Source organism: Elgaria multicarinata, chromosome 2 (assembly GCF_023053635.1).
Source record: "Elgaria multicarinata webbii isolate HBS135686 ecotype San Diego chromosome 2, rElgMul1.1.pri, whole genome shotgun sequence".
NCBI classification, from domain to species: domain Eukaryota; kingdom Metazoa; phylum Chordata; class Lepidosauria; order Squamata; family Anguidae; genus Elgaria; species Elgaria multicarinata.
The window spans coordinates 148436995-148464193 of NC_086172.1; the positions used below are offsets into that span (position 1 = coordinate 148436995).

General features: G+C 44.5%; 1 protein-coding gene across 1 annotated transcript in view; it reads right to left on the reverse strand.

The window, feature by feature from the left end:
- The window catches only part of ISM2 (isthmin 2), a 29655-nt gene extending 11837 nt beyond the window's left edge, over positions 1-17818 (reverse strand). Inside the window, exon 1 of the mRNA XM_063118920.1 lies at positions 17770-17818. The gene's annotated coding sequence lies outside the window, so the exon portion shown is untranslated. The remainder of the gene's footprint in view (positions 1-17769) is intronic.
- Between the last annotated feature and the right edge of the window lie 9381 nt (positions 17819-27199).

Genomic DNA, 27199 nt, shown 5'->3' on the forward strand with positions numbered 1-27199 from the left:
ATTTATTTATTTAGATTTATATACCATCTTTCCATTCAAAAGAATCTGCAAGGTAGCTTATCAACAATATAAAAGATTCAGATTCAGATTTTTATTATGCGGTCACAGACCCAATAAAAGCAATACCAACAATCATTAATTTAAAACCACAAAATCACAGTCTTTTGTTCAACAGGCTAAAAGAGTTATTTAAAACATACACATATTTAAAATATATAGGCATAGTTAGTGAAAGTGGGCCCCATGCTGCAGGTTGGGAATCCGAGGTGGATCCTGGGTCTGGACCAGTTGAAGACCACTAGCACATGAAATATTCTGGCCTCTGAGCACTGAGGGCAAGAGCGTCAAATCTCTTTCACCTTGAGCACGGAGTTACATACATTTTATTATGTGGTCACAGACCCAATAGAATCTATACCAACTATACCAACAATCATTAATTTAAAACCGTAAAATCACAGTCATTAGTTCATTATACAAACAGGCTAAAAGAGTTATTTAAAACATACACATATTTAAAATATATAGGCATGGTTAGAACACCAAACCATAACCAAATAGAAGGAGTCCACGATTTGAACAAGCTGATCCACTCCTTTTCATGTATCCTGGACCACCACATTCCAAAAAGTGAAAATTGAATGTAGGTGGGGTTCCTCCCTGCCCCTCCACCCCTGATCTCATGCACACAAAATTCCAAGATGGGAATGGGTGGGATAAAACTTTGCAATTAAAAAAAATCTTAGTGAGAATATAGACCCTAGAAAAGATTTCCTTGGGCTCTAGTATTTAACACTTTGCACTAACGATAGTCTTCTTGTTTCTCGGAGGGCCAGTCCCTCAGGCCTATTACATCTTGCAGCTGGGGAGCTATTTCCCAATCTGCATCCTGAATTCTCTGGGCTGGTTCTCTGTATGCTACTTCCTTTCACTGCAGGAGCCCAGAATGCAGTTGCAGGATTAGGGAAAACATGGATGCGCCCCTTCCCATAGGGGATACTGAGAAGCACTATTGCCTGCAATTAGGGCTTGATGGCTTGGGAAGGGCTCTTCCCCCTCCATCCCACTTTCATCCTGATCGCTGGAGCACTTCAAAGGCAGCCGGAGCTAGTCCGGACTCACATGAGCACACACACAGGGCGTCATCAATGGGTTTACAAGGGCTGCACATCAAAGACCTGAAGCCTGTCTTCCCCTCCCACAGGGAAAGGAAGAGAAAGCAGCAGGAAGATGGCTGGTCCCTTCCCTGTTTTATTAAGGACCCGGGTGAGCTGTGGCCAAAGAGCTGCCAAGAGCATTCTACACACACACACAACACACACACACCCCTCTCCAACCAAACCCAGAGCAGCCTTCACATGCAAAGCTGAGGGAAGTTTTATTGCCTTAGTTTGTTAGGAATGGGCCCAGTCTCTTATCCCATCCCCCAAACCCCACATCACCTAACAACGAGGGTGCTGAAAAGAACTGCAAGATTGGCTAATGGGATATTCCAGTTTGGATTTAGCTGGTCAGATGCCAAAGGGAGATTCTGTCAGGGCCACCCTCCATAGAAGCCATTGTCCAGGGCCGGCCCTTCGGTTTGGCAGAGTGAGGGGGCTGCCTCCAGATGAAGACTTCAAGTGTCATGAAAAAGCTGCAAATGGCTCATTCTTTAATTTATTATTATTGTACTTTTATTTTTTATTTATTGCATTTATATGCCGCCTTTCCCCCCTCCAATGAACCCAAGGCAGCGTACATCCCCCTCCCCCTCTTCCCCATGTTATCCTCACAACAACAACCCTGTGAGGTAGGTTGGGCTGAGAGTTTGTGACTAGCCCAAAGTCACCCAGTGGGTTTCCATGGCCGAGTAGGGGCTAGAACCCAGATCTCCCGACTCCCAGTCCAACACCTTAGCCACTACACCACACTGGCTTTTATTGCCAGGGAGGGGAGAGGCGCTTGTTGGATTTTCTGCATCAGGTGCCAAAATAACTTGAGCGGTTTTGAGTACTGTGCACCATAACTTGCCAGGGAGGGGCACTATTTACTGCTTGCCTCAGGCAGCAAAACACTTTGGGATGTCCTGCCTTACATGCACAGGCTTCAAGCAAGCTAAATAGGGCTGAAACTAAACAGACATATCAAAATTGGCATTATAATACATATAAAAATAAAGGTGTATGCAGCTCTGCAAACAGAACTAAGCAGGTAACTAGCTCACAAAAAAATATTAGCTCAATGGACTAATACAAGCTATTTGTAACACACCAATGGTCTGAAAAGGGAAAAAAACAACATAAACACACACACACACCTCTCTTCACATTTAAAACAACGATCTTGCCTGGTCACCTGAAAAAAATTCTTACCCATTGCATGTTAGTGAGCAAATGGCTAGTTGCCTGCCTTCTAAGAGGAGTCATAAGTGTTATGAATTTCACCAGCACTCAACTTTTCTAGCCTCCCAGAAAACCTCCCTGACTTCAAATCTCAGCTTTTCAACAACAAAAAAAGCCTTTGGAACAACCCCCTACATCTTAATATTATACTGTTGCCTTCCCCAAACATGCCTCCCCAGATGTGTTGGACTCAAATTCCAATCATCCTCAGCCATCCTGGCTAATGGGCAGAGATGATGGTAGTCGAAAATAGCTGGAGCCAGTAGGCTGGGTGAGGTTATATGTATTTATTTAGTACATTTATATCCCGTCTTTCTTCCGTCATGGAACTGAAGGGGGATACTGTAACTAAGCCAAAGTATTTGCAATTGAAATAATCACATGTTCTTCCTCTGTCCACCCCTGCCCCCATTTCCCTCCCCTCCCTTTGTTGTTTCCCTGTGTCTATTTTGAGATTGTAAGGTCCTTGCGGCAGGGACCTGTCAAACCCATTCTTTCTAAAGAGCCATGTACCGAGATTGTGCTATATAAAGAAACTTTCCCTATTAGGCCTATAATTGATGGGATGCTGGAGGTCCATGATCAGGGCTCCTGAATTTGTAGTCAAAAGCAGCTGTGCCCCCACCATTGCATTGACACAGATGTGTTGGGGGAGAGGCTATTTAATCCTTCCTCTCATACTGTTTTCAGGACTGAAATTGGCCCCTGAAGCTGCTACCAGCCCCCACCAGGGCCAGGGGATGGACAAGCATGAGGGCAGGGGAAAGTGTCAGGGGTCCTCTAAACAAGTGATTTATTGCACACTCATGATTGGCCACTCAAGAGTCTTTTACACAACGTCATCAATGACTAGGATGTCTCCCAAGGTAGCCGTTGGAAATTCCATCATGAAAAGAACCACTTTTAAAGTGGTAACATCCTGAAAAAGCAGGATCATCTTCCACTAGATAGCACTGTCGCAACGGAAGTGAATGGAGGGGAAGTATTCAACACAAACCACATGGTTGCAGCTCTCCGCCTGTGTAATGCAGCCCATAACAATCGCGCCAAAAAGCAGGAAGCGCAAATGCCCTGGGTAAGCAACGTGATTTCGTCTTAATGTGAATATGCCCTCAGTCACCCCTCTGTCAGAGCCTCTGCCTTCAAAATTGTTGCCCCCCCCCGCTTTTAAGTTTGTGAGGGGGCCTGGAGACATAATCATGGCTTTCCCACATCTTGTCTGTTTTAGCCCTAGATCTCCAGGCGGAATCTTAGATGTGAAAATAACAGGAAGGGCTCCAATGCCCAGTCCCGTTCATTTTGGTGCTACAGCTCTTGTGCCTAGCCCTGCGAAGAGCAGGAATGTTCTGGGACCAGGGGTGCAGGACATTGACCCTGGCTCCATGACCTGCCTGGCTAGCAAGCTGTCCTTTGGTGCAAAACTTTTTGGAGGGTAACTAGCTGAGGTATCAGAGGAAGCCAATGATAAAAAGAAGTCCCTTCCCTGAGCTTCTGAGGAGGAGGAATGGAGGCAGTTCAAACCCACCCATTCCTGACATAGTTTCATTACCGCTAAGTCTAAGAATACCAGAAAATACCATCCTAAGTGGCAGCACAAGAATACCTCTCCGTCCACATCCACCAGCAATCAATCTGTGTACACATCTGGAGGAAACAAGTCTGCATGATTATAGGCCAGGGTTCCCCAACCAGGTGCCCTCCAGATGTTTTGGACTTCAACTCGTATTAATACCAGCCAGCATGGCTAATGGTCAGGAATGCTGGGAGTTGTAAGCCCAAACATCAGGTGGGGGAAGGCTGCGATAGTCCATCTCACAAGATTCCGTAAAGATTTTGTATCCTCTGGGCTTTGGGACTATTTGTCCTTGAAGCCCCAATGCCTGTAAATACTCAGGAAGAGTAGAGCAGGGGTAGGCAACCTGGTGTCCACCAAATGTTTGGGATTACAATTCCCACAAGCCCTAGCAGCTTGGCCAATTGTAAGGATTATGGGAGGGGTAGTCCAAAACATCTGGAGAGCATCAAGTTGCCTACCGCTGGCCTAGTGTGTTCAGGGTAAGATCAGCCCATCATGACAACCTATTATAATTCTTTTGGCAGGGGGAAAGGTTAATTCTGGGGTGGGGAGGGGGGATTCATGATAGAAACTTTCCCTATCTATGCCCCCTACCCCCAAATTCATCACAGAGAGACAGAGTGAGAAAGAGGGTACTCAGTTAAAAGAAAAAACTTTAAACATGCATCTTATGTAGCAAGTTGGAATTAAAGGTGGATCCCAAGTCTAAGAAGGTTTCAAATTACTGATCTAAGTCTAAACTACCTGACCAAAAGTAATATGATTATTACAAATAATGGTAATTAATAATAGTAATAGTAGAAATAATAATAGTAATACCATCAATTCCAAGAAACAATAGACCATGTAATAGGAGGATGTAAAATTCTGGCAGGAATGGACTATACACACAGAGACAATACAGCTGCAAAAATAATTCAACAACTGTCCATCAAATTCGACCTAATCAAACAACCTACACCATACTATACTTACTCACCTGAAACAATCTTGGAAAACGCAGATCATGAAATATACTGGGACAGAACAATTCATACAGACAAAACAATACCCTGCAACCGACCAGACATAATGGCATAAACAAAAAAGAAAAACACACATACCTCATCGACATAACAATACCAAATGACAAAAATGTTGTTGAAAAGGAAGAGGAAAAGGGAGAAAAATATACACCACTGGCCATTGAAGTCAAAGAACTATGGCAACAGGAAAAGGTCACAATTATTCCATTTGTCACAGTCACTGGCATCACATCAACAAACTATATAGAAAACCTTCAGAAACTGGGCCTACCAAAATACATTCACACCAACATCCAGGAAGCAATCATAATTAAAACATGCTCAATTGTCAGGAAACTCTTAAATCTGTAAACGACAGCATGACTTGGCAAAGCCCATCATGTCTGTCTAGAAAAAATGCCATGAGCAAGAAAGAGATAAATAATAATAAATTTCCTTTTTTTTTAAAAAAATCCCACCCATCTTGCACTCCTTTTCTCATTAGGGTCAATTGCCATGGGACCTTACTTATCATAGGTCTGAGTTTATTAAAATCACCTTTACTAAAATCCAAAATATGTGTATGGTTATACTCAGCTTTTGCTTCCTTTAAAATCAAAAACTCAAGTATGACGTGGTGACTTTCCCCAGAGTTCCTGTAACTGCCACTTTATCCACTAGGCCATCCCTATTGGTCAGTATCAAGTCAAGGATAGCTGGTCCTCTAGTTCCTTCCTCTACTTTCTGTAGGAGAAAGTTATCACATTATATGCCTTTAGATGCCAGGTGAAGACTTTTTTATTCTCCCAGCATTTTAACAGTCTATAAATAAATTTTAACTTGGTGTTTTAAATTTGTAATTTTGTATTGCTGCTGTTTTTATCTGGTTGAGCTTTTATATTGTATTTTATACTATGGTTTTATACTTTGAATGGTTTTAATTTTTGTGAACCGCCCAGAGAGCTATTGGGCAGTATAGAAATGTGATAAATAAATAAATAAATCACCCACACGTCAGGAATTTCTTGGAAAGGCCACTTTTGGCAGAATTTGTCACCCAACAGATATCGGGGCAGCCTTCCTTGAAACACTGGTAATTTGTTTCTCAAAAGTTTCATCCTTGTCTTCCCCTTGATTGGGTGGTCAGTAGTAGACTCCAATTACCATGTTCTTTTTATTCCTTGCCCTATTTGTTTTAATACAGATGCTCTCAATGGGACTCCCAGTCTCATTCGCCTGTATTTCTGTGCAGGCATAGGTATTTTTTTAACATATAGTGCAACTCCACCTCCCTTTCTATTTCTTCTGTTCTTTTTGAACAAGTTATATCCTTCAATTGCTATATTCCAGTCATGGGAGTCATCCCACCAAGTTTCAGTAATACCTATCAAGTCGTATTTGCCTTCATGTAATAAGAGTTCAAGTTCGTTCTATTTGTTTCCCATACTCTGGGCATTAGTATATAGGCATCGAAGACCATGTGCTTTGCAGTCTGGCTTCATTCCGACATTGTTGTGAACACTATTTTGGGGCGCTATTGGAGCTGTTCTGTGTTATGGTGCATAAGCTTTTATCCATTGTTGCCTCAAAGTTTATGTCTCCCACCCCCGTAGGATTCAAAAGCAGTCCCATGTAGAACGTGTTTAATAGTCCAAACAGGACGAAACTAAGGCATATGCCATGTCCAGATCTGACATTTCCAGGAATGCACACAGTTGATAAACTAACCACAGCAGTGCAAAAATACTCCGGGTCAACAGGAAAACCTGGGTATCCAAGTGCAGGGCTGAATCCAGGAATACAGCCAAACTATGAACCTGGGTTTTGCAAGGTTGCCCTCATCCAGTCTATTACAGACATCTGTTTTAGAACTTGAACAGCTTCCTTGGATTTTAATGGAAAGAAGCGATAGCGTTGTGTGTCTTCAGCATATTGGTGCCATTGAACCCCACATGCCCCAGGGGTTCCATGATGCCTGCTGGAATCCCCTTTTCTGTACAACTGTTAAAAATGCAGGATACCTGTCCTTTTTCACATCTGGCCATGCTAGTGACCCTACAGTATAGGATTGCTCTGGAGAGCAGCAGAAGTGATACTAGTCATAACAGAGACCCACAGTACAGCTATTACAAAATCAGAACTCTCCCCAGTTCAGGATCAGGATCAGCTCCTTAGTGGGTCACCACTAAGTTGGCACTGTGCCCGTCACTGGATTAATACAGTTCCAACCAACCACTGAGAACAGGCCTCAATATTAGTTGTAATTGTTTTGATTGGGGAAGCTGCTCCACACTAGGGTGACCATATGGAAAGGAGGACAGGGCTCCTGTATCTTTAACAGTTGCATTGGAAAGGGAATTTCAGCAGGGGTCATTTGTATGCATGCAGCACCTGGTGAAATTCCCTCTTCATCACAACAGTTAAAGCTGCAGGAGCCTGCCCTCTTGACCACATTCAAAAGAGGGCAGGGCTCCTGCAGCTGTGTTCTCTAGTTCTCAATGGCGTGAGCAAGGGTTTCTTCTCTTTCCTCTCCGTTGCATTCCCTTTCAGAAAGGATTGGTGGTGGGCTGGAAGAGAGGCCTGGCCACAGTAGTTTCAATTCCTCTCAGCACTGTTCAATTTGTCTCCCTCCCGCTGCAGGTGCAAAGCTGCCTCCCCATGCAGTCTCTCTTGCTCCCCATTTCCAGGCCGATGCTCTTGCTGAAACCCAAGCAGCTAAAGAACCTCTGAAACCTCAGAATCCATTCCTCACCCTGTGGATGTATTACTTCCAAATATCTTCCCACTCAACAAGCTCTTTCTTCATTCCAATTACATGTAGATAGTGTGGATTTTTTATTTTATTTTTAAGAACCGTAAACAGGAATTTGGCCTTGTAAATTACAATTATATTGTATTTTGTATTTGTGTTTTTAGATTGTTGGTTGTTTTTATGCTCTTCATGGTTTTAATTTTTTGAACCGCCCAGAGAGCTTCGGCTATTGGGCGGAATAAAAATGTAATAAATAAATAAATAAATTGACTGGATGGATGGGAGAAGGCAGAGGGCCATTTCAAACTTTCCTCCCCCCTTCCTTAGGCTTTTCACTTTCTTCCCTGTGTGTCTATCAATGCAGTCTTTCTTCATTCCACAGTCCTAATTGAAACTCTCCCTCTCTCTCTCATACACACACTTATTTTATTTACTTATATCCTGCCTTTCCACCAAAAAAATAGTGTCATCTCCTGCCTCCGCCCTCAGAACTGACCCTTCCTGTGGCTTCAAAATCTATGGAATTTTCTGCATCTGGATGCTTAGCAGGACCAGTAACAGCTGTTTTCGAGGAACTTGTATTAAAGGTTTGACAGGCAGTTCAGAGCAATGCCCCTTCAACGGGGCAACAGCATCAAGTTGGCTCAACCCTGGCCCTGCCCTCTTTCCGCAGCTGGAAAAGTCCCTTGATGACTGTAAAGGTTAGAAATGGCAGATCAGGCCTTCCCAATTCCCTGTGCTCGTGCACCCCGGTAACTGAAGAATGCAAGCTCCACCACCTGCGCACAGCTGCTTGACAGAAAACCAGAAGAGGCGCGTCACGCACGCCGTGTCGAAATGCAGCTGCAAAGCACAACCGACGCGGCCGCCTCACAGGCTTTCAGCAGCAGGGCACATTCAAGTGTCAGGTTCCAGGCAAGCAATCTCTTGGGCATACCCTGATCTACGCATCCTGGGAATGAAAAGGCTAAGCTGCCTCTTTTGACAAGAGTATAGATGTGAGGAGCAGCTGGCTTGGCCACGTCATGCAGCCACAGCTCTGGCCGAACGAGGAGAGGGGCCCGGGAGAAGCAGATGTGAGCTTAAGACATCTGTGCAAGCTCTTATCTTGGGGAAGACATTGCACAGAGGCCTGCACCTGGTGCCCTCTGGGTTATGACACTGAATGCGCCTGTTGCCTTGAGAACATCCGAGGCTCTGCTCGCTCCCTTCCTCCCCACCAGTTGGTCAAGATGGATGCTTGCCTAGAGCAGCAGCCTGTAAGGGGCAGCCGAAGCAGCTGTGGATAATTAGCAAACCATGAGCTATGCAGAGGGTCCTTTTATCCATATTGTTGCGCTGCCTTGGGCATACAGGGGTGAGTGAATTGAGCACAAAGGAGCGTGAAGGTGGGTTGCCAGCTTCTTAAGAGGCAAGGGCTCCTATACCTTTAACATTTGAACAGGTGCACATGCTCGCCACACGCACACTGTTTCCTCTTCTGAGCTGTATTATTTTTTCTTTGAATTAAAGTTGTCACCCTTCCTGCCTCCCCTCCTCTGATACAACTTCTGTGGCTTTGGCAGTTTTACACGAGAGACAGAAATTTAATAAAGCACAGTGTCTTCTCACTACGGATCCATGACGTTAAAAAACAAACAAAATACAAGCTAAATGCCAACCCTGGATTTCTGGCTAGAGGAGGGTAACATCTAAACCAGCAACACAAATGCCAACAGATGGTTCAAGATTGATAAAAATCCCAATAGATGTTGGTGCTGTGATGCTGTTGAAATAACAGCTCAGCAATAGCAAGAGTGGGACACATTTCTCTGAACGATCGATTTCTGTGATGTCACAACAGCTCCAGCCAATGGAGGTCTCTAGAAAGTAATCTGCGTTTACTTCAGGATTTCTCCTTTTCTCTAGTTGCTGTGTTTGGAGGTGGGGGTGAGGGAGAAAAGTGGCAAAGTACTTTTGTTGTTGAAAATTATCTCCTTGGTTTAATTTGTATCTCTTTCATTACTCCCACTATCTTACATTTTCCCTAGAACCATCCCACAGGAGTGGCCCTACCATTTCCGAGAGTGAGGCGGCTGATTTTGGGTGTCAGGAAAGGATAGCCATTGTTAACTTTGTCATTGTTTATCCCCAGATTGAGGTGCTTGTAGGATTTTCTGTCCCAGGGTGCCAAAATAAGTAGAGCAGCCTTAGGAGGTATACATGGAGCAGCATTTACTGTTCCATCTCAGGAATCAAAATGCTACTAAAATGGTCCCCCCAGTACGTGGATAGGTGAGGAATATACCAGCTCTTCTCCTGACAGGTGTCTTTTATGGGAACCTCTTTGGTTTCCCCAAGAGAACAGCTGACAGACTTATTTGTCCAGTAAAAAAAAGGATGAAATGACCACTGCCTGTCTGTCCAACCCATCCTTCTCTTCCCAGCTAATTCTTCCACTGTTTCAGGCCTTTCCTTGACCCTCTTCCACAAGGCAAGCGATTCCTCCCCCCCTTTTGATTAAGATAATTTGGTACTTCTCAAACGGAGGGCAAAACCTGCTATGAAGGAGTAAAGCACCTCCTTGTGCAACCATAAATCCCTGGTGCTTCAGTGCATGTTTTGCGTCCCACAAATCTGACCTCAGCCAAGGACAAAGCATGAGACGAGAGTGCTTAGTTGCTGAAGAAAATTAAAAGGTAAAAAGCACATCTGCAGGCAAAGTGACTCCGGCAGCAAGACACAGGCCAAAGCCGCCCACGGTGGGGCATGCATTACACACACACACACACACACACACACACACACACACACACACACACACACAAGAAAACATAGCCTCCTCCTCTTCCCTTGTGCTCAGCAAAGGCACAAGAGCCACTGCCCCCCCTCCAACCTCTCTGCAGCCCCCACCTGGAGCCATCATTTACCCACTGTCTGTGACAGGACAATTATCTGCTACCAAGACGAGAACAGACGTCAAGAAGGGGGAGAATGACGCTTGTAGGTCAGGAATAAGCAGCAGGAGACAGATGGGCTCCCAGGAAGGGACTAGGCTGCCTTCATCCCCGGCCACAAAATTGAAGAGAAAATAAACCTTGCGAGGGCAATCAGGGCAGAGATGACGCTAAGCGGAACTTGTCCCAGCAGCAGCAGCTCTGATGTAATGCGGAAAGCCCTGTAAAACTCTTTAGTTCGTGCGTTATCCTTTCGTCCAAGTTATTCTACCTCAGCCTTCCCCAACCTGGTGCCCCCCAGATGTGTGGGCCTATAACTCCCAGCCAGCTGGAGGATGCTGGGAGTTGTAGTCCCACACATCTGGAAGGCACCAGGTTGGGGAAAGCTGCTCTAGTCAGTCCTTCCAGGAACTACGATGTAACAATGCAGTGAAATACTCAGGAGGCCTCAGTGCTATCCACATGAAACCTCACAACCCAACACAGTTAGCATCAAGCTGTGTGTAGGGTGCTGTGGTGATATCACAAACTGGAACGTGTCCAGAAGAGGGCAACCAAGATGGCGAGAGGCCTGGAGACCCAATTCCTATGAGAAAAGGCTAAAGGAGCTGGGCTGTTTAGCCTGGAGAGAAGATGATTAAGAGGCACCATGTTTGCCATCTTCAAATACCTGAAGGACTGTCGCAGAGATGATGGGGCAAATATATTTCTCTTGCTCCAGTCTAGGGTGGGACCCATGCTAAGCCATGGTTAGGCTGCTAACTCTTTGGTAGCAAATGGCTAGTGAAGGTGTTTAAACTATGGTTATGTAGCCACCATGCTTAGGAATGATTCACATGACATGCTAAGTCATGGTTCACACAAAATGCTAAGCTATGTTTAGCTCAAAATGCTTAACCACCGTGGCTTAGCGTGTTGTCTGAATAGGGTCTATGTTGCAGAACACCTTGGATAGCTCCTTTAGAGCTCTGACTGAAACCCAGAGCAGATTCATGACCCCACTATCACCAAATCCACCAGCCTCCACTGGAAAATTCAGAAGCTGTGGCCAAAGAAGCCACTTCATTGGCTCCTCCTAGCTCCATCGGGCTCCTCCCTCCACAGGCACCAACTATTCTATCAAGAGGCAGCAGAGGAAGTTGAGAAGCATCAGTGAAAGACCAGCTCCATCAGTCTCCTGCTGCCCCTAAACTTTGTAAGAGCTACTATTCAATTGCTAACAAATGGTGGCATAGCCTATGTTATTCTTCTTTCAATTTTCCCTTGTGCCTGTTGGACTGTAAGCCTGTGGGCATGGGCCAGCCTTGTTTCCTGGGCCACTAGGAGGCTTCATCAGCTGGAGAGCAGGGTAAAATGCTTTAGCTAACTAAGAGGTTCATCAGATGAGCATTTTATCGCAGGCTTGCTACTGCCCACTTACGGATGTCCATGGGCCCTTTAGATGACTAGGTCCACCTCCCGCTCCCTTCACTTGTTTTTCCGTCGCAAAATGGACCCTTTTAAATCTGACCTTTTAAAAAATGGAATGTGCTGCGATCTCCTGCTGTGTGCAGGAAAAGCAGCACGATGAAAACAGCCCCTGAATGGGCAACATGGTCTTTGTTTACTTCCTCTTTCCCCTCCGGGCAGAATGAGGAAGTAATGAGGGACAAAAGTGGGGCGGAGAAGCGAAGGTAAGGAAATGTGAGTGACAGTAAGGAAACGCGATTTCTCCTCATGTGACGCTCTGTGTAACTAACTGATGCATTTGACATAAGCAGCATGTGCTCATAAAGCATCACCAGGGGCCAGGGAAATTTGAGGAGAAGGGAAGTTCTTCATACCTGAAGCTGTATTTATTTATTTATTTATTTATTATATTTATATCTCGCCTTTTTTCCTCCCAGGAACCCAAGGCGTCATACATAATCCTCCTCCTCTCCATGTTATCCTCACAGCAACAACCCTGTGAGGTAGGTTGGGCTGAGAGTCTGTGACTGGCCCAAAGTCACCCAGTGAGTTTCCATGGCCGAGTGGGGACTAGAACCCAGATCTCCCGACTCCCAGTCCAACACCTTAACCCCTACACCACACTGGCTCACTGTAGCACAAAACGAGCTGGGGGCTACAGATGGCAAAATAGCCACCTAAAATTAAGCTAGACATATCACTCCCTAATCTTTCCTGTGACATTCAGAATGCAGGTACATTCTTTCTACCTGGTTTTAGAGGTATTGCATAAGGTCAAGAAACCTTTCATTTTCCTAGTGAAGAACCTAATTTAAAATGGTTCAGCCATTCAAGAGTCAATGAGGATTTTATCTTTCTCTCTTTTTTAAAGGTCTTGGTCTCCCCCCTGTACTGCTTATCTTTGACCCCTTCCTGCAGTAGTTTTCCCATTAATTCCCTGGTTTAATCCCATGCCCCTTAGGACTCAGTGTGGCTCCATTATTATTATTTTTAAAAATACTTACAGCAATATACTACGTAATTTATAGTGAAGACAGAAGTTAGGCCCCATCTCAGTGGACTTAAGAGCAATACTAATAGGAAGACAGTGAAAAGATGGGATAAGTCAAAAAGGCAGTGGGCCAAAGTAGCAAGCATAGGGCCCAAGATCTGGATCAGGACCCTGGTGTAGGGATTAGGGGTGGGAGGCCTTTAACCCTTCCTATGCCTGCACCTGCTATTTCCACTGGAAGAAAAGGTCCCATTCGTGCCAATGACTTTTCATGAACAAAATTGTTTACGGAATCCTGAAAACATTCTCCCTCTTTGTTTTGATCTGGATCACAGAGCCACACCTACAGGTGATTTTTAGAAAGCCATTCACATGATTACTAATTGCATGAATAGAGCCTAGTCTAGTTTGACCCTTAGACACATATTAGGGGTGGGGGGCATATTAACCAGTTGCAACTAAACAAAGGTCTTGTAGCACCTTAAAGATTGATTGTATCTATATATTTTATTTAGACATAGGTCAGACTGACACAAAATAGCTGGAATCATAGGAGGACTGTTGGAATGAACCATGAGGTCATCTAGTCCAACCCCCTGTTCAAATGAAGGATCTACAATGCAGCAGAAGCTATGCCTCTGATATCAGTGGAGAGGTGAATCCACTTTGGTTTTCAGTCAGAACTCTAAAGGATCTGTTCAACTTGTTCCACACTTTGGATAGCTCCTTTAGAGTTTGGACTGATCATCCCCACTGACATCAGAGCCACCAGCCTCCACTGCTTAAATGCAATATTCAATTATGAGGAGTTCCCTAGCCCTGGTACTTTCGAGATGTTTTACATTACAACTCCCAGCATTCCCAGCAACTCCAGTATCAGAGGCAGTAAGCCTATATACACCAGTTGCTAGGGAATATGGGCAGGAGGGTGCCGTTAGCCTGTTGCACCTGTGTCCTGCTAGTGGGTTCCTGGATGACAGCAGGTTGACTATTGTGTGACCAGAATGCTGGACTAGATGGACCCTTGGTTTGATCCGGCATGGCTGTTCTTATGTTCCTGACCATTGGCTACGGTTGCCAGCACTGATGGGAGTTGTAGTCCAAAACATCTGGAGGGCACTAGGCTGGGGAAGGCTATATTACAGCATCCTTGACAAATGAGCATCCAGCTTCGCTTAAATACCTCCAGCAAAGAAGAGCCCACCATCTCCCGAGCCAGCCAGGTCCACTGTAAACAGCCCTTGCTGCTAGGAAGTTGTAAACAAAGCTACGACATGCGAAGGGGAGCAGGAGGCCGGGGGAGAAACACCACTCTCTGCTATCTCCTGCTTTTCATGAGGATCACGCGTCATGCATAGACCAGCGGGGAGGGGGATGAGTGGCCCTCCAGATACTACTGCTGGACTCCAACAGCCATCAGCCCCAGCCAGCTTAGCCAATGGTGAGAGATGGTAGGAATTTGCAGTCCAACATCAGAAGGGCCACAAGTTCCCCATCCCAGAAGTAGACTCATGCTACATCGAGCGTGTTGATCTAGAAATAGTGCTACAGGACTCTTGTTTATTTTAAGTATCTAGCAGCACTGCCACAGCCCTATAGGCCACCACAGCATTCTGCCCCTGCACTCAACCCTGCTGTAGGCTACTACTCTGGCATGTTCCTATGTGCTCCTCTATGTTTTTGCACATGCATCACATCTGAATGGCCACAGTAGAAACATTATTATTATTATTTATATAGCACCATCAATGTACACAGTAGAAACAGACCTAGACACCCACACCCATGCTCAATAATTAAAACAACAACAATAACAGCAGCAACAACAATGCAAGAGCTCAAGAAGAGTAGCACTCAGAAAGACGGCAGCAGCCAGAGCACGGAGTCAGTGAAACACCAGCAGCTGCTAGAAGCAGAGCTGGCACAATCCATTCTGCTGCAGGACGCTCCAAAAACCAATTCTTCTTGCCTAATGGGTTCTTTGCTGGCAGGCAAAGACATTTTGTAAATATATTGCAATTGGCTTAAGTCATTTTTATCGGTTTTATTGCCGTGTTTTTCCTGCCTTGTTTTTATGGGGTTTTTTTTCTTTGCATTTTATTTTATGGCTGCTTTATTGTATTTTATTGTTTCATTGTATTTATTCTTTTATTGCTGTTAGCTGCCTGAAGCACCATTAGGTGGAAAGGTGTGATACAAATTTAACAAAGAAATAAAGTAAAATAATCTACTCCTTCTACACATGAGCTTGTGTTCTCATACTTGGTCTCTCATGCACATGGACAATACGACCTGTGGTAAAAGCAGCTATCAATCCTAATTACATCCAGAAAGTGATGGGTTCTAAATTGATTACAACTCATAAAAGATTTTCAGTCCAAAGAAATTCCCCTGAACCAATGGAATTCACTGCCACAAGATATTGCGATACATGGATCATTGGCTTTAATAATAATAATCAGCATCTGAAAAAAACATTAATGGAGGTAACATATCCCTCGATCACTACATGTGACTAATGAATAAGTGTCCTGCTTGTGATCTTTCCTAGGGCATTTGGTTGTTTGCTGTCAGGGCAGAAAATGCCAAGCTGGGTCATTGGTCTTGTCTATTGTGACAATTCTCCTAACATTCCTCCCTACCTGGTAATCCACAAGGAAAGATGGTCGGCAAGGTAATCCCACAACACAGAATGATTGAGCAAAAACAACCTAGCTCTTTAAAGTCTACTATCCCATGTCTACGCAGGACATGGGACTGCAGGAGACTCGCAGGAGGGCCAGATGTAAGAGCCTACTGGATCAGACCAAGGGACAATCTAGTCTATCCCTCTGTTTCCATAATTGGCAGCCTCTGGGAAGCAGGACATGAGGGCAACATCACCCTCCTCTTCGTGTTTCCCAGAAACTGGTATAGTGCCTATGAATCTGGAAGTGATATATATCCATTGTAAGTAGTTGCCACTGATGGCCTAATCCTCCATTACTGGGACATAACAATCTTTAAAAAGCTTTTCAGGTGTGTGTTGGAGAACTCCTGCTAATGAATCAAGACACTACTGCTGTTGTGCAGTGATCTAAACCATAGAACACAATATACGAAATGGCCCTACAATGTCTTAATTGTACATCTGTAGACACAGTACAACTGGAGGGGACCTAAACATGTAGGTGTGATGGGACAAACAAGTGTTTGCAAACCTGTGCACTGGTGCACAGGTACACTTATTAGGGAGTCTTGAATGGCTGCAGCGCCCTGTTAAGTTTACACTCTCTGACACACCTGTGTTTGCCCTGAGAAATGTGTGGAATGACCCATACAGCTCAGCTGCAATCACAGAAGGAAAACAACTCACAAGTTTCCAGGACAAGAACGTTAAGAATGCAATACTTGGTCCAGCTATTCTTTGCTGAGAAGTCCTGCTCATGCCATCCTCCATGCAAGAACAAGATGACACATTTTGCAAAGTGTCAAAACCAGTAATGAACTTTCCCCTCCATTGCTTCACTGAAGTCGATTTCATTACTGCAGAAGGGAGCTGAGGCTGATAGCGAGAAGGACATCTAGCAACAGAGATTAAGATTGCCCCAAAGCCCTAAATTAGTACTATTTACACAGTCAGGAGAACTATAGAAACTTCTGGTCTGGAGCAAAAGTCCATCTCTTTCACTTACAGTCTTTTGGGAGTTTTTACTGAAATCCACATTTATTACACCTAACCTAATTCGCACCAGATTTTTTAGTTCAGAACTCCTGGCATTCTTGACCACTGCCTATGCTGGCTGGGGCAGATGGGAGATAAAATTCAAAACATCTGTAGGGCACCAGGTTGGGGAAGACTGTACTAGACGTTGCCACAGAACTTTAAAATGATATTGTGCTTGCCATTGCACTTTCATTTAAAACTGCTTTTTAAAAATATTTCAGCAATGTAGAAGAATAATCCAACGCCAGTCCAAATGGGTTTGATTCTTGGGGGGGGGGGAGAGAGAGAGAGAGAGAGAGAGAGAGAGAGAGAGAGAGAGAGAGAGAGAGCGCCCACCTGAAGTTAGAAGCGGAGTTGCCCCGCTGGTCTCAACTATCACATACCATCACCGCCTGGTGCTCTGTATCGTGGCTATGGAGCTTCGGCTATGGGGCGGTATATAAATGCAATGAATAAATACACATCACCTCTCATCATCGTTGCTGATTTGAAACCCTTCACCTTTACCCAAAGTTCTGCACAGAAAGGGGCGGGGAAAATCCATCCCTTTGGCCACACCACAACCGTATACCCCCCTGGGTGGTTAAAAGTATTAAGGGTGAACTTATCTGCGTAATCGAGATTTGATTTGATTTATTACATTTATATACTGCCCCATAGCAGAAGCTCTCTGAGCGGTTTACAAAAGCTAGGAACAGTGAACATGTGCACAAGAGATCCAATTGGTTGTGCAAACGTGGGTCTTTGGACCGGGCAGAAAGGGCATGGTTTCAATCGTTTGGGAGATCTGATTGCCCGAAGGGCGCAGAAGCGAACACTCCAGTGGGTCTAGCCGCCCTCCAAGTCCTGCAGGCGCGCACCCGCACCCGGCACGAATAGTACAGACACGCTTGAGACGAAATGAACAATGAGCACCTAATTAAGGTCCTTCCACTCTTTAAAACAAGCGGCAATACGTGGCTTCCACTCACCTCCACCAATTTATAGTTCCTTTCCTTTGGGCTGTGGTGGTCGCGCTGTTTCCTCACGGGCAGCCCTTTCACCGCGGCAAGGAAAGCGGTCAGGAGCACAAAGCTAAGAACAAGCACAACTTTCCCTCTGATCTTAGACATCGCTTCCTCCCACTCCGCCGCACCGCTCCTTGCACGCACACACGCCAGAGCCAGGCGGGGAAGCCAGGCGGGCAACGCACGCTAATCCAACCTCGCGAGTATTACAAAAATGAGACCCTTAAGAAGTGGTTGTCGGGGGGGGGGGGGGAGAGAGAGAGGGCGGATGGAAGAAAACGCAATCCTCTTTTCCGCCTTCTGCTCCAGCGCGGTGTCTTTGGAAGAGCCCCGAGGAGAGCAGATCAGAGTGTGCGCGAGCGAGCGAAAGGAAAGATTAGGCGAGGGAATGACTCTCCTCTCCACACACGCCCCCCCTCCCTGCCGGCCTCCGCCCCGGCTCGCGTTTCCACTGTCCCTCTGATCTCTCTTGCAGTTTGATCACGTTTTGATTGACCAGCCCTTGCTGGCGCTCGGACTACTGATGCTGCTGCAGCAGAAGGATGACTCGGGGGTGGCGAGGGAGAGACGGGGGGAGGCTGGGGGTAAAAATCGCAGGGAGGGAGGAAGGGGGGAAGCCCGCTCCCCCCTCGCAGTCTCCTTTTCGATAATCCTTTTTGCAATTTGATTTCTCCTCCTGCCGCCTGGGCGGCACGTGAACCCCTCGCTGGCGAGTTGCTGGAAAAAAACTCCCGGGCACGGCGCGCGGTTTTCCTCCCCTCCACAGCGTCTTCTCGGCGTCTTTTTGCGCCGCGGCGAAGACTCCCCGCCAGCCCTTCGCAGACCTCCCTGCTCCAGGATCCGGCGGCTCCATGCACTCGAGATCCGCTTGGTGATGTTGCCGCAGCCGCTGTCGCCTCCTCCTCAGCCCGAATCGGTAGGCGGCTTTGGACGAGCCCAAAAGATCTTCCTTCCAAACATGTCCCACCTCTTGGGCTCAGCCAGTCGCTTCTCGGCCCGCAGCCGCCGCATGTCCCCGCCTCAGGTTACCTCTGCTGCGGCTGCGGAGAGCTGCCGGCCGCCGGTCCTTCGCCTGGCTCGCGTTTGGCTGGCATTTTGCGGCGCGCTCGTGCCGGCCGTGGTTGGGGCTTGTGCGTTTGTTTTCCGCCCTCTTTGTTCTGCGCAAACGCTCCGCTCTGGCTCTCTTTGCAAAGTTTCTCCCCTTGGGCTGCGGCTCGGGCTGCACGAGGCGCTTTGCACCCTCCCGGCTCGCCGCCGAGCGCGCTCCTCCAAGGCAACACGCGCCTTTTGCTCACTCAGCCCGGCCGCCGGCAACCACGGTCTCTCCAGGCGGCTCTCTTTCTCGCGCAGACTCGTGCCAAGCCCCCCCCCTTCCACCCCCTAGGCTCAACTCGCTTTCATCTTGCCCGCCTCTCCTTCCTTCCCTAGCGGCCTCTCTCCTCCTCCTCTGGGCTGCCGCGATCTGACGCTTTCGGAGCACGGATCTCCCCACCCCCCACCGCGCGCCCTCGGATTTTGCAGCGCGCTCGCAGCTTTCTCCTAGAAGCTGGTCTACCTCTGCGGCTCTTGTCTCCCTCCAGTGGATCTTCTTTAGTCAAGCCGCAGCTTTCTGTGACGTCGCCACGGGAGGATCCCACCCCACCAGCCCAATGAATGAACGAGTGCGTGGCTGAATGACGAACCCCACGTGGATGAATCCAAATCAATCGGCGCCTCGGAAACCACCGGCAGCATCTAGGAAGGGGAAAGAAGTCAAGCAGCAAAACCCGGTATGACCCACGTGCTACACCGTTTCTGGGCGGGAACGTGGAGCAGCTGCCCGTAAATCGAGCTCGATGGGCGTGCATCGAAAGCTATTTATTTAAGTGGACGGAATGAATTTGGAATGGCTGGATCTTGGTGACAGCCCCATCATTGTATCCAGGAAAAGGCTTGGGAGGCTAGGAGAACCAGTTCGCTTGGATTCACGCTCAGCATTAAAGAGGGCTTTGTGTTAAATGGGGGACCCTCCCCCCAATCTCCCAAAAGGACTGGGAAGAGAGATGAGGATTGCAGGGAAGAGAGATAGCAATTTGATGCAACAACCATCCCTAAACTATTCTCCAGAGAGCTCAAGCTCCCAAAATTAGTTTTCCCTCCAGGCAGGCACTAACCAGACCAAAACCTACTTAGCATTAACAAGGTTACTATATGAGCCTTTGGACCAGCTGAGAATGTCACAGCGAAATCCCGTCATGAGTAGGGCTTACAAGATATCCACCGAGTTCAAAGCGCTAATGTGCAGGGTTCATTTGCAAACTGAATTTGTCAAGTTTATCACTCTCTCTGGGTTAAATAAAACATATAACCCTTTAGATTGGTGGAAGGCCTAATAAAGTTACTGGAAATTACAGGATTACAAGCAACCTCTAAAAACCTGGTTAGGATTTAATACCGACTGTGCGCATAGTCAACCCTTCTGTGTGAAAGCTCAGTTGTTCCAGCTATTGTTGTTCTGAGGTCGTAATTTGCTTCTTAAATGACAAGGTGTATATGAATTAGCTTTACTGTACAGGTCTAAATGATTCTATTCCTTTGGGAGAGGAGTATAACTATAACACAGAAAGGACGAAGTGACAAAGGTGTCCTGTTTAGATATATATCTCAAAAGGAAATGAGATAAATCGGCCTCCAACTCAGTGGAACAGGAACACACAAGTTGCCTGAATTTTCAGACTGTCCTTGGGGATGTGACTGTGGGGACTATCATGATGAGCTTGTGCACCATTGTCCAAGCTTGGCAACCAAACCAAACCAAACCACACCTCACCATGCCAGATTTAGGCACCATGAAACTCATGGCGGTGGGGCAGGATGGCTGCAGTTACCCGGAATTCCCATTCTAGGCATTTGTACGGAGCATACATTGGGGGATCTTCCTAGCCATGACCTCCACTGAAAGAGTTCAAGTTCTTCTCTGCATTAGACACACATTTCACACACTTCCTATAGGAAGGTAGCATTTGGCTTTGGAGAGTGACCTGGCCTTCCCTTGTTAACTTTGCACAAATTGAACTTCTTTTATTCCTACCTCAATCAACCTCGTAACATTTGAGCCAGCATTTGTCTTTATTACCTCACTGAAAGCTGTCCATGACAAGCAGATGATTTGCAATAGTAATAACTTACTGAGACTTAGCAAGGTAAATCTTTTATTCTAGTGAGGCATCCTAAATGAATAAAATAGATATAAACTACAGCTTCCCCAAACTTAACAAAACCAAAAATAAAGACTGGAATTAGTATTACTGTGAGGAGGGAGAATAAGAGATAAAATACTATGCAAAAAAAAAAAGACAATACAGTTATTGAAAAACAAGCACCAACATTCTCTTACACACAGCCAAAGAGGACTAAAAGTATTTGAACTTCCCATATCTTAGTGAGTTCCTCTTCATGCCTCAAGGACTGTGTGTCCAGAGGTGTTCTTGCACAGGACACAAACAACTTCTTTGAACTACTTACACACTAGGGCTTGGATCGAAAGCTGTTTTGCTTTAGTGGAAAAGTTCATTTCTGCTTACACAACACAGCCTGGTTGAACTGTTGCTTTGCTCATCCTTCCCTGTACTCCCTTCCCATTCCAGAAGGCCCCTCAACCCCAAGGAGTGTCTTTTACAGGGGGTGGGGTAGGAGACTGTAGGGGGAAGAGCCAGGAAAGCCCCCATTGTGCATAGAGTTCTCCACCCTCTTCTCTCAAAACAACCCAGCGTTTTGGAGAAGGTAAAAGAGAATTTTGATTTAGAAGACGACACTCAATCCTGCGCAGGAGGGATGGCCAACTTCCATATTCTCAAAATCCTGCTTGCTTTGGCACATGGGCAGTCAGGCTCTATAATCATCAGCGCTTGAAAGCAGCCTTCCCTGACCCAGTACCCCTCAGATGTGTTAGACTACAACTCCCAGCATTCCCCAGATAGCCATACTAGGAATTGTAGTCCAACACAACTGCATATCACAGGCATTTAGGCATGAATAATACATTAGTTGAGAACTTTCAGGGGTTATATGTTAAGGGCAAAGTCTCTCACTTTTGAAAACAATGTTCACTTATGTACAGGTAAAAATGAGATGCCCGTGGACCATGAACTGGCCATCTTTGCTACGCAGTCCAGTCCTACAACAAACTTCCAAAATGCAGTAACACCAGCTTCCAGTACACTCAAGAGTTCTACCTACTCTCATGTACATATAAGTATGAGATCTTGTGTAAATGAATATATGATTATATTAATATAGGTTCAAGATTGGAATCTTGGCACTAGAAAATAGTCCTAGGGCATAGCTTTAATGACCCTACTGATGCTGTGCAGTAGACAAGTCAATCCTCATTAACCCCCTCTACCACTTGAAGGTAACTGTGCATACCAATACTACAGGATGATATAGGCTGTACCTTACCACTCAGACTAGGCAGTGTGTGAAGCTAGCACAGGATACAATTATGTCACAGAGAAGTATAGCTGGTTTTTCATCCCTCAGGTTTCATCTTATTCCAGGCCAACATCTCATATTCAGTGGTGGCACGGTATGCAAGAATGCTAGCCAATGGTACAGGGCAATTTTTTCAAGCACATCAACTTTGTAAAAATATGCTCACACAGGCTTTTTGTGAAGATTTTATTAAGCAGAACATAACTAGATTTTGTCAAGCAGTTTCTCTCAGCTTAACATGCATTGTTACTTTCTTAAAAGCCAATGTAGGATCTGCTTCTCTTCCTCCTCCCTGCCCACATGGTACCCAACATTGTGTTGTTTGCTCAAGGTGTAAAAAAGTCATTTTTCTGGAAGAAAACGTTGGGAGGAGGTAAAAATTTCATTTAAAACGTTCAATATTTATAAAAATCTAGCATATATGTACATTATTACCAGAGAGGCATAGGAGCACAGTGCAATTTAAGATTTAGAAGTTGCAACTTGGAGGGCAAGCCTGCCCTAGGGCTATAAAATATGGGCCACCATTAGCTTTGGGGCCAATAAGCCATAAACCTCAGGCTCCATATGTTGATTTCCCCTACAGTTTTTCTCCTAAATTCACCCTCCTTTACAGCTGCACATAAATGCAGGAGACAGTTTTAGTGTAGGGGTTATTGAAATACTGGCCAAAGAAGGAGCATTTGGCAAATGAACAACACAGAGAAGGTTTGCATATTTCAGTGCACTTTGTTTTGGACAGTGTTTTGGTAATTACATCCTCATATCCCACCTGCTCTAGAGACACACCTGTATTTACAGATGAGCAGACAACTTGCCAGCTGTCACAGATAGCTACCTACATCAATAAGTTATTTTCCATCAGGTCATTATTCTTCTACGAACCCCTAAAAAGATCAACTAGATCATGTCAAGCACAACATATAGATGCAAAAGTGGCTCATAAATCTATTTTGGACACCTTTCAACCTTCTTCACAGGCAAATAAAGCTCAAAGCCACAAATCTAAAATCATCATACCATCAAATGAGGGTCAGACTTCATGAAATGCTTCATATAATGAACTGTAAAGATAGCCAGCCAGGATATAATTAATAAGCAAAGACCAACTTCCCGTATTCATTCGGATTGGTGAAGCCAGCCCAAGATAGTTTACCTTATAAGATTAACATGGTGACTATTACTATTCCATTCTATGAGATGGCAGCGAGTATTTACCAGATTATAGGGAAAATGCAAACTTCTTGAGTAAATTAACCGTTACCATCAGGGTACAGTTTTCTAATATTCTCTATGGTATCAGTGGAGACAGTAGAAAGTGCATGATAAAACCTTATATGGAACTTACAAGTCTGGATGACTTGGCTGAGAATGAACTGTCTTCCTTCCTCACTTTAAGCCTGACAGAAAGGCCTACCAAGCAGGTCAACAGACCCCACATCATCTTAGATTACTCAAGGACAGAATATATCTAACAGTAAGCTGATCCTTTAGGACAGAAATTAAGTCATTTAATTTTAGGGCCTTTTATAACATAGTCTCAGAACTTTAAGGAATCAAATAGCATTAAACCTGGTTTAATGAAACAATACTCCCAATTTTCAGAGGGTGGCCATATTCCTCCTTATATCACTGCACAGACCCTTCAGGCTGATTTTCATTTCACTTTTTGTACTCTGGTAGGCATGCCTGAATACAAAATGTCACATCAAACGTGGTGTACGTGTGTATACTTCAGTCCTTGTGTGTTTAAAATAAATGTGAGCAGGAACCTGAGCTTTACCCAACTGTATGCATTTTGATGGGACAAGCACATTTATATATAATATGCAACACACGCTATACCACATACACTCTGGAATTCATACCAAAGAATCCATTTTTAAAAGCGGCCCTTAAGATAGTACATGCTACATTACTTGAATCCCTCTTTTAAACAAAAACACAAATGGGAAAACAGTTCTCTGTTTACTTGATGTTCCCATATATTTTATATATATAGGTCCTGAGGCAGGCAGCCTATTACCAGATAGAGGCTCATAGCAGCAGGTAGCATACAAATGCTTAGCACTGTTTAAAACAGAGGACAATGAAAATTATCCATTGCTGAGCATCGCAAGGTGAGATACACCACTGCATGCTATAATGTGGTTTTTGGGCCGTGAAGGAAGACAACTGCTACCAGGTGCACCAACTTAGACATCTGAAGCTCCATTTGACCCAACAAGGTTAGTCCTTTTTCTCCCATTGTGCTTGCTCATGGGAGAAAAATACACTCACATCAAAAGGTTCAGAGACAAAAACCACTCACAAAGCAAGTGATTTTTTCCTCTACCTCTCTCGGGCTTTTCTATTTGTGCATGGAATTCAACATGCAAAATTATTTTAGTTGATATAATCATTTAGGAGATTTAAATCAGGCAAATTTCAGGGAAGTGAAAGCTAAACCCTTAATTAATCCAATACAAGCAATATGGCCTCAGGTATAGCGAGGACTGTGATGGTAACAATAAGTCTACAAGCCTCACTGTCCATTTCTGGATCACGTATCCAAATGGGCCACACTGATATACTACAGTGCAGTGTTGGCTTTTTTTTAATATTCTCCCAGGAAGGAAAATAGATCTATTCTTTCAAAAGGAGAGCACCTGGTAACCTACCACTGATAAAAATTCTGGGGAAGCTGCCTTTTTCATTCCCATGAACCACATCACACCACACTATATATTGATTGTGAGAACTACAGGGGTCCCTAGAATGACTCTAAAAATCATTCTGGAAAGAGAACTTGGTATAATAGAGACATGCTGATGTTGTGCCAAACACTTATATCCTATGGTAAATATCACTTACTGGATATTTTTTATATCAACCCCACTTCCAATATTCTAGTGTTCAAGTCTACTAAAAGGATACAAAGAAAAACAGTGAATGAAACAGCAAGAGATTTGTCTCCTGCATTCTCCTCCCCTTCACCCAAAGCATGACCAAAACCCTTTCTGGTGAGTATCAGACCATATTTCACATTACCCTCCCCGTTTCAGAGGAGTTCAATTTGAGGCTGGCCTGAATACCACCTTAAATCATTCATCCGGTTAAGTTCACCTATTTTCATTTCAGATAGTATTGAAATACTTTTGCAAATGCAATGGTGGAAATTGCAATCAATAAAACCATACTGAAGAACAGCTTGCATTTACAGTTAAACTTTATGCAAACCCTTTCCCCCTAAACGGCTTTGTACTATCTTAAGACCGCTTTTGTGTGTATGGGTGAGAGTTTCTATTTACCAGTTCAGAAAATAGAGTAGTTAATTTTTTTATGAACACTTTTCAGCCACTAAATTAGCTGTCTTGCTCAACTGTATGCTATGAGTGGCAGCAGGTTCTTTAGCTGAATTCTTAAGGAATGACATAAAAATATTTTGATCTTATATTTGGTCCTATTCAAGGTCTAGTCTCTAAGTTGGGGTTAGCACTGTATTTACATTTGTTGCTGGAAACAACGGTATCTGCACATCTTACCTCCATACTTTACATGTTTGCTGCAGAAGACACTGTCTGCAATATCAGTGTTTCCAGAAACAGTTGTAATACGCAGTGCTGTCAAGAGCTTGATGATACAGAAGAAACCTAGGAATGGTCAGTATATGTAATATTATGTCATGATCTGGCATTAACACAGATTGGGAACGGTGGCAGATCCTCAAAAGAAGCACTCTTAAAAGCCAATGAAAGACTAGAATTTCCAGCAAAGCCAGTTTTTAGTGAACACTCTTCAAGTTATTTCAGGATACCAAGAATTTGGATGAAATGAAAACTTTTAGATACTATTTTCCCTCTTTCTGTGTATTTGGCTCTTAATTTTAAGACCATATGGCTGAGATGCTAAAGCATGACTTTTTTTTACTGCTAAATTTCAAAATGTCTTAATATGCTCAACACTTGTGATCAAATGCTCTGTGCCAGCTTATCACTGGAAAACAGCTACAAAACGTTTCACACTGCCTTTGTTTCAAGCCTTGGCAAATTGCACTGCACAATATTAACAGTTAAAACTTATCCTTTGGTCAAGAATCAATTGTTCCTTAATTCCAAACCATATTCTGGAAGTCCTTATTCTGACATAACTGAAGTTCTTGTCACACTGAAGGAGTAAACAGAGGCTAATAATTTTAAGGCAGAGGCTCTTCAGGCAAACTAACAAAATCTTCAGCTGCTCAGAAATTTTCAATGTTATGCATAATCATTTGCCAGACTTAATGGGGGAAGTACAAGTGAAGAAGTTTCTTAGGTGCAAAATGTTAAAGACTGCTGTGGTTAAAGAATACAGACTTACCCATGAATACTGGGACTTCATGATGCATATATATATATATATAAAATATCAGACTGTACCACTACCAATGAACAGGTCATATATGATCTCTAGCAAATTAATACAACCATAGTAAACTGAATTCACTGGAAGACAGTGTGGCCATTTTAAGACACTTCTAATTGCCACGTATTTCTATATAAACTAATGTCTCAGTTTCTTCTGGGAATCAAATTCTCTAACGTGATTTTTCTAACAAGTGAACAATGCATCTTTTTTGCTTCCAAGACTTATTTTAAATATTTTAGGGCAAAAATCCATAGGATTAAGTTATTTAAATTGGGAGAAGTAGGGAATGGGGAGGGGTTCATCTCATGTCAAAAGAAATAGTTATTTCCACTTGCACAAAGAATCTCAACAGACTAAGGGCCTGTTGTACAACTGAGAATCCTGTTAATTGCTCTCGATACACAGAATTCTACAAAAGCAACTTCACAAATACCCACCTATGCATAAGTACAGTTGTGGATTTTGCCTCATGATGCTTATCTTCTGTGGCCACAGCAAGCACCTAAATGGTATCAATATCACAGGAACAGTCTCG